This window comes from Heteronotia binoei, chromosome 8, assembly GCF_032191835.1.
Source record: "Heteronotia binoei isolate CCM8104 ecotype False Entrance Well chromosome 8, APGP_CSIRO_Hbin_v1, whole genome shotgun sequence".
NCBI lineage: Eukaryota > Metazoa > Chordata > Lepidosauria > Squamata > Gekkonidae > Heteronotia > Heteronotia binoei.
This window is the reverse complement of record NC_083230.1, coordinates 132,390,649-132,398,404: the sequence shown is the minus strand read 5'-3', so window position 1 is coordinate 132,398,404 and position 7,756 is coordinate 132,390,649. Positions and strand designations below refer to the sequence as shown.

The window sequence follows — 7,756 nt, the reverse complement described above, 5'->3', positions numbered from 1 at the left end:
ATCCGAAAGAGATTCTAAATAGGTTTTTTCATTGGGGGGGAAAAGAGAGCAGCGACCTGCAGAGAGAGAGAACCGCCCCCGCCTGGCCAGTTGGGGCCCCCCCAGCCGTGAAGAGGGCGGAGAGGCGGCTCCTGAGATGCGGGGACTGGGGGGCGCGGAGTGGATGGATCCCTTCGGCCCCTGCTCTCTCTCAGGCCCGGCAGTGCCCTTCTGGGGTCCGGGGCGCTCCCCTGGGCTGCTGCTGGGGGCCGGCCGGGGAAGCTGCGGGACCCGCGGGCAGATTGGAGCGCGGACTTGGCCAGGCCAGCAGCCGGGGTTTCCTGGAGCGCGCAGCCTGCGGCCGGGCAGGTGGTCCGAGCCGACAACCTCCGGCGGGGTGGGTGGGGGGGGGGCGGGGAGCAGAAGGACCCTTGCCTGGGACGGACCCGCCTCACCTCTCGGCCTCGAAGCCGGCCTGCAGGAGCCGCGCGTTGTACCGCTGAGCCGCCGTCTCGTGGCCCGGGTGGGTGGAGGAGGCGCAGCCGTTGGGGGGCCCGCCGAGGCGCAGCCGCGTCCGGGGCTCTCGCAGCGGCCCCACGATCCGGCTGTAGTCGTAGGTCGCTCCGCAGCCCGGCCCCACCGGCCCGTCCGCGTCCATCGCCCGGCCCGGCCTGGAGGGGAGGCGAAGCGAAGCGAAGACAGGGGCGCGCCTGGACGGGGCGCACGCGGAGCCGGGAATCCGGCGGCGGACTCGGGGCAGGCCGGCCGGCCTCTGGGAGGAGGCGGCGACTCCGGCCCGCTGCAGTCGGTGGGGATTTGCAGGTCCCTCCTTCGCCTCCTCCTGCTGGCGCTTGGCACACCCGGCCCGCCCGGGCTCCACCCCGCCGCCCCACCCGCAGCCGCCGCCGCCGCCGCGCAGAGGGCAGCCGCGCTCCTACCCGCCTGCCGTCCTCCTGCCTCCACTCTCTGGGACCCAGACCCCCCCCCCCGCGCTTGGGGGCAGGAGAACCGCTCCCCCCCTCCAACTAGGCGTTCTGCGCCAAGGGTAGACGCTCTCCCGACACGGAGGTTCCTTCGGTTCTCCTGGCTGACTGATCGCGCCTTTGTCCGGTTCCCCGCCCCCCCTTTTTTCCACAAGTTTTATTAAGTTTTACAGGGGAAATTGGGGAATTGGGGAAAGGATCCGGGGTAGGGCACAGAAAAGAAAAGAGTAGACGACAGTTATCGCTACCTTTAAAAAGACAACGAGAAAAGTATAATTCATTACACCTGCAAGTATTCAAAATTAGTACATCGATATTACCTTTAAATTCTACAAGTCTTTTATGACCTTTTGATATTATTATGAAATCTGAAATCTCTTGGTAAATGAGCTTGTATCGAAGACCAGAATCTGAACTCTTTTTCCCCTCTTCCCTTTTTTCTTTCGTTGGTTGTTCTGTGTAGATTAAAGATACACGGATTTGGTTTTGTATGATTATAGACATGATAGACAAGAATCTGGAACTTGCCATTAAATCGTTTGTGAAACGGTCCCCCTTTGCAGACACCACCCTCCTACCCCTGCCCTCCGGAGTCCCACCAGGTAGGGGAAAGAGGAGGAAGGCGAATAAGGATACTTCCTCTGCACATGTGCAGAGAGCTCTTTCTCCTTCTGCCAAAGACTCAGCAGGGCTTCCAAGGACGGCCCTGTGCAGAACTAACGGGCAGACGGAGAGTGTGTCTCGGCGCACGTGGCCAGCGCGCTTCCCTCCTGGTCCCGGGGAGGCGGCCTTGCAAAGTCCCGGAAGGGGGGCTGAAGGCTGGGGAGAGGCGGGGGGGGGGGGGCCTGCAGCAGCCCTTTCCCCAGCCTGCTCCCCTCCCTTGCGGAATGTCCCCTCCTCTGCCAGCAGAAGAGAGCCGGAGTGAGTCCCGCCGGGAGGCGCCCCTGAGAGATGAACCGGGGTGGGATTCCCCGGAGCCGCCAGTTGCCGTGCGAGTCTCCCGAGGGGGGGGGGGGGCTCTTCTCTCCGACTGCAGGCAGATCCACGGGCCGGCCGGCCACCTCCCCTCTGGCTCCTGAGGAGAACTGGGCGGGGGTCGTCTCCACCTGGCAGGGCCCTGCGGGGCGGCCGCTCCTCGCCCCGAGCTCGGAGGGCTGAGCCCTCCGGAGAAGCTTCTGCGGGGAGACTTGGGGGGGGGCAGCGACGCCCACCCCTCCCTGCAGCCAGGAGTTGCCCCCTGCCTGGAGAGGCGCCACAGGAGCGGGGGGGGCCGTGGTCCCTGGGGTGTTTCTTGCCCTGGCCCCAAGGAGCCTCCCCGCCCCCCCCCCCGCGAGGCCAGACCCTGGAAGGGGGCCATGCCTGGCTCTGCCCCATCATGGGACGGGTGTGAGGCCCCGCGCGTCCCCTCCCTAGATTCGCTCGCCCGGTGCTTGCCGCGGGGGGAGGGAGGGAGGGGTCCCGCTGGCTGCTCCTGCCACTCGCACGGGGCCCACCCCCACCTCCGCCTCTTGGTTCCCACCCCACCCCCAGCGACCTCCCGCTGGGTCAAAGAGCAGCTGGGGCCGGTCCGGTCCCGGCTCCCCTCCCCGTCTGGGTCACAGCGCGCCTCTGTCCGGGCAAAGAGAGCAAAACACGCTCCCTCCCCCTCGCCCCCCCCCTCCGCAGCGGAGGGCCAAGCCGAGCCTCGTGCGTGGCCGAGCCAAGGGACTCCTGCGCCCACCTGGGGGAGGGAAGACCCCGCCACGGATCCGTCCCCCCCCCCCCGCAACAACGTGGATCGAGCTGCCTCTCCCAGCGCCCCTGCCTCTCCCAGCCCTGCTCTAAAAAAGCAGGGAAGAAATGGCGAGGTGTGGGGGTGGGGTGGGGTGGCTGGAGCGCTGGCCTGGGGGTGCAGTTAGCCCTGGGGATGTGCCCCAGGAGACTGGCAAACTTACATCCAGCCCAAACCCTTTCATTTTATAGCTACAGATTCTGGGAGTTGGTGATCCCCAGAAACCTTCAGAAATGTCCTGGGCTGGGTATCTTGCTGATGCTTTTCACACACACCCCCTTTCTATATGTAACAGCTGAGGAAATTCTGTTTCCCTGTATCTGAGGAAGGAGCAGGCATGCACAAGGAAGCTATGCCCACAATAACACTTCGGTGGTCTTCGTGGTCCCCTGGACTCAACCGTGGTTCTGCTGCTTCAGACCAACACAGCTGCCCCAGAATTGGTTCCAGGCCTTGTATGTGGGAAGGAAAAGGAAGCCGAAAGGGACGCTGTGGGGAAGGGAGAGTTGGGAGTAGGTTTGTATATTTTTGTGCTGTGCAGTTTGTAATTATACTATTGAAAGTTCATTGCTTACTGTGTGTTTTGATATTGTCGAGAGGTGTCTGTTTGATATTATATACTATTGCAAGGTACATTATTAGTGAAAACTGCAATGTACTATTTACTGGGGGTTTCCTTTGCTTGAGCTTCTGCAAGCCCTGGCCGGCTTCTCTCCCTCTTCAGGCAGGCCCGAGACCTCCTCCTCCTCCTCCTCCTCACAGAAGAGCTCCCCCCACCATTTGGGGAGGGAAGGTGGTTCAGTGGTAGAGCTTCTGCTTGGTAAGCAGAAGGTCCCAGGTTCAATCCCCGGCATCTCCAACTCAAAAGGGTCCAGGCAAGTAGGCGTGAAGAACCTCAGCTTGAGACCCTGGAGAGCCATGAATGGGGTTGTGGCTCAGTGGTAGAGCATCTGCTTGGTAAGCAAAGGTCCCAGGTTCAATCCCCGGCATCTCCAACTCAAAAGGGTTCAGGCAAGTAGGTGTGAAAAACCTCAGCTGGAGACCCTGGAGAGCAGGGGAGGGATGGTGGCTCAGTGGTAGAGCATCTGCTTGGTAAGCAGAAGGTCCCAGGTTCAATCCCCGGCATCTCCAACTCAAAAGGGTTCAGGCAAGTAGGTGTGAAAAACCTCAGATTGAGACCCTGGAGAGCCGCTGCCAGTCTGAGGAGACAATACTGACTTGGATGGACCCCGGGGGGGGGTCTGATTCAGTACAAAGCAGCTTCATGGGGAGGGATGGTGGCTCAGTGGTAGAGCATCTGCTTGGTAAGCAGAAGGTCCAGGTTCAATCCCCGGCATCTCCAACTCAAAAGGGTCCAAGCAAGTAGGTGTGAAAAACCTCAGCTGGAGACCCTGGAGAGCAGGGGAGGGATGGTGGCTCAGTGGTAGAGCATCTGCTTGGTAAGCAGAAGGTCCCAGGTTCAATCCCCGGCATCTCCAACTCAAAAGGGTCCAGGCAAAGCATCTCCAACTCAAAAGGGTCCAGGCAAAGAGGCGTGAAAATCCTCAGCTGGAGACCCTGGAGAGCGGCTGCCAGTCTGAGTAGACAAGACTGACTTGGATGGACCAAGGGTCTGATTCAGTAGGAGGCAGCTTCATATGTTCATGGAGGGAGGGTAGCTCAGTGGTAGAGCATCTGCTTGGTAAGCGGAAGTTCCCAGGTTCAGTCTCTGGCATCGGCAACTCAGAAGGGTCCAGGCAAAGAGGCATGAAAAACTTCAGCTTGAGACCCTGGAGAGCGGCTGCCAGTCTGAGTAGACAAGATTGACTTGGATGGACCCAGGGGGGTCTGATGCAGTAGAAGGCAGCTTCATAGGCTCATATGTTCATACCTCCCTGAGCAGGGGCAGGTTCAGAGCCAGGATGTTAGAAGTTGAAGGGCATTTTAAAAAGCCAGGGGGGACTTAGCGGCCACTGCTGCTGTGACTCAGGGTGCCCAAGCCAGGATGCTGGAGCTTCCCACCCCCCACCCCCGCTTGAGGAGCCACAGGGGCAAAAGCTGAGAGGCTGGGGGTTGCTCCCTTCCTCCTTCAGTGGGCCCTTTAGATGGCTGCTCCTGGGGACCCCTCCCATGCAATTGAAATTGGAGGGGAGGGGGTTGTCCCCAGCCTCTCAGCTTTCACCCCCACAGCGGTGGCAGGGGCACCCCACAGGAAGTCAGGGGGCAGGGCCTCCACAGCCCCCCTGTGGCTACAGGGGCCTCCTGCAAGCAAGACCACCTTCCAGCTTCTGCCCCCCTCGGGGGGGGGCTCTGCTTAGCTGTGGCTCCTCCTGCCTGCGTTGTCCAGAACCATCCGCAGAAGGAAGAGCCACGATGGCCAGCCGGGCACACCAGGAGGAGAGGCTGCAGCCTGGGCTGGCTGAGCTTCTCTGGGTCAAAGGTGCTGTCCCTCCTTTCCTGACACGTGGAGTTCCCCACTGCTTGCCAGATGACCCATGGCTGGGAAAGGGCCAGTAAATATTTGCCCACCGACCTTGTCAAAACTATCGGGGCAGAAGGCAAGCCAAAAGGCTTCACAACACCACAAGAGTCACGTCTGGCATGTCTTTTCTTATTCTATTAAATGCCCCAAAGATTCAGGGCCAGTGCAGGGTGGGGGGAGGGAGAAGAAGAAGAAGAAGAAACTGGATTTATATCCCACCCTTCACTACCTGAAGGAGTTTCAGAGCGGCCTACAATCTCCTTTCCCTTTCCTTCCCCACAACAGGCAGGTGGGACTCAGAGAGAACTGCTCAGAGAGAACTGCTCTAGCCCAAGGTCACTCCAACAGCTGCATGTGGAGGAGGAGTGAGGAATCAAACCCAGTCCTTACACTTTAACCATTGCACCAAGCTGGTTCTCAGAAAAGATGCACAAGACATTCTGCGCTGAACAGGAATCTCACACAAAAGGCAGGTCCCAGAAACTCCACCTTCCCCCTGAGGGCAGGGCCACAAACCAGCTAGACAGTGGGGTGGGGGGGCTGCCTGCCCCACAGGAACACGCAGGAAGCTGCCTTTGGCTGAACCAGTGTGCTGGCTCCATCCCAGCCAGGCCTGTCCGCTTGGACTGGCAGCCGTCCTCCAGAGAAAGGGCCCCTCCTGCCTGAGCTCTGGGGACTGAACACGGGGCCTTCTGCATGCCAAGCAGGTGCTCCCCCACTGAGCTTCTCCCCATAAACATGGACACAGAGCCAGACCCCCCTGGGCCCATCCAAGTCAGCTTCGTCTACTCAGACTGGCAGTGGCTTTCCAGGGGCTCAGGCAGAAAAGGGTCTTCCCCATCTCACCTCCTGTCTCCTGGTCCTTCCAACTGGCTGAGGACAGAACCTGGGGCCTTCTGCCTGCCACGCAGGTGCTCCACCACTGAGCCTCTCCCCATAAACATGGACACAGGACTGAACCAGACCCCGCCTGGGCCCATCCGAGTCAGCCTGGTCTACTCAGACCGGCAGTGGCTCTCCAGGGGTTCCGGCAGAGAGGTCTCCCCCATCCCCTCCTGCCTGGTCCTTTCCACTGCAGCTGCTACTGCTGCTGGGACTTTCAGCCTGCCAAGGAGAGGCTGTGCCACGGAGCCTCAGCCCCGCACGTTCCAGATTCCTGGCTGCCTACTCCAGCAAGAGGCTGGGCGCTTGGAGCTGCAAGAGGGAAGAGAGGAGATCTCCCCACAGTGGGCTGCTGGGCCTCCAACATCCTCGTAAGATAAGATAAGATCATTTATTTATTTATAAGGGTCCTAGACCAGCAAACAATTCATAAGAGCCCAATTCATTACCAATAAAAGGTGATATAAATATACAATAATTATTATACAATACTAAAATATACCACCTAAAATGTACGTAAAATACGAATACAGAGTTTAAGACACCGACACTGAAGATGTAAAATTAGTGTTTTTAAAAAAAGGGATAAACTAAAAACACTGCCTAGACCTCTTTGTTTCTTCCCTTAATAAATAAATGGGTTATTCACTGCCTAAGCTAGCATTTAAAGCGATAGAATCATACAAAATTAAAACTGATTGACCATAAAAATCATGCATAAAATACTGCTATAGAACTACAAATATAACAAAACATGGCAGTTACAGCCAATAGATTGGCAAAGGTGTTTAGCCATTTCCTGACTAAACTATCAGAGTTTTCGAACAAAGCAGGAGTCGAGTCGCACATTTAAGACCAACCAATTTTTATTTAGAACGTAAGAGCACACGAAAGCTGACGTTCTAAATAAAACTTGGCTTGTCTTAAAGGTGACCCTTGACTCCTGCTTTGTTCGACTGCTTCAGACCAACCCGGCTGCCCGCCTGGATCTATTTCAGTTTTCCTTATTCTTGTGGCAAGCCAGCCACATTTTGCTAATTTGTATTTAACCTCAGGGTTCCTATCGCTAAGAAGATTCTTAAGGAGTTGCAGTTTTTGACCATGGAAAATGGAAGTGGGCTTCTGGTTTCCTCAGAAGCCCCCAAAGCCCAGGCCAGAACCAGGCTGTGTGGACTGACCCACGTCTTGCTCTGCCAGCACCTACCTCCCTCCCTCCCTCCCGCATGCTGCTTCTGGGCTTATTAGTTCTAAGCAGATTACGACAACATAGGAAAAGCTGGACCCCGCTGGAAGGGCTGCAAAAATCTATCACAGGTGCTGCATAACATTTCACAGCTCAAAGAGCAGCAGAGGCCCTCTTGTTATCTTCTAACAAAAAGGTAACATCTCCCATCTGATTTGTATTTTGGAGCAAAGGAAGAATCCAAAGATCTCCAGGCTCAGGAAAATGATTGCATGCAAAGGCCATGTGACACAGGGTGCCGATTCTGCCGGCACTCCTCTAGCAGAGGGTGGCCTCTTAAGGTACCTTGCAAAAGTCTAGAGAGGAAGGCATTAGTTGTTGTTCATTCACACAGTTGAGTCTGGCTCTTTGCGACCCCCTGGACCAAGTCACGCCAGGCCCTCTCGTCTTCCACCATCCTCTGAAGTCTACTCAAATTCGTGTTAGTTACAATTGTA

General features: G+C 57.5%; 1 protein-coding gene across 1 annotated transcript in view; it reads right to left on the bottom strand.

Moving 5' to 3' along the window:
• IMPDH1 (inosine monophosphate dehydrogenase 1) overlaps nucleotides 1-542 on the bottom strand; it is a 69,934-nt gene extending 69,392 nt beyond the window's left edge. The window contains exon 1 of the mRNA XM_060246062.1: nucleotides 435-542. The gene's annotated coding sequence lies outside the window, so the exon portion shown is untranslated. The remainder of the gene's footprint in view (nucleotides 1-434) is intronic.
• Between the last annotated feature and the right edge of the window lie 7,214 nt (nucleotides 543-7,756).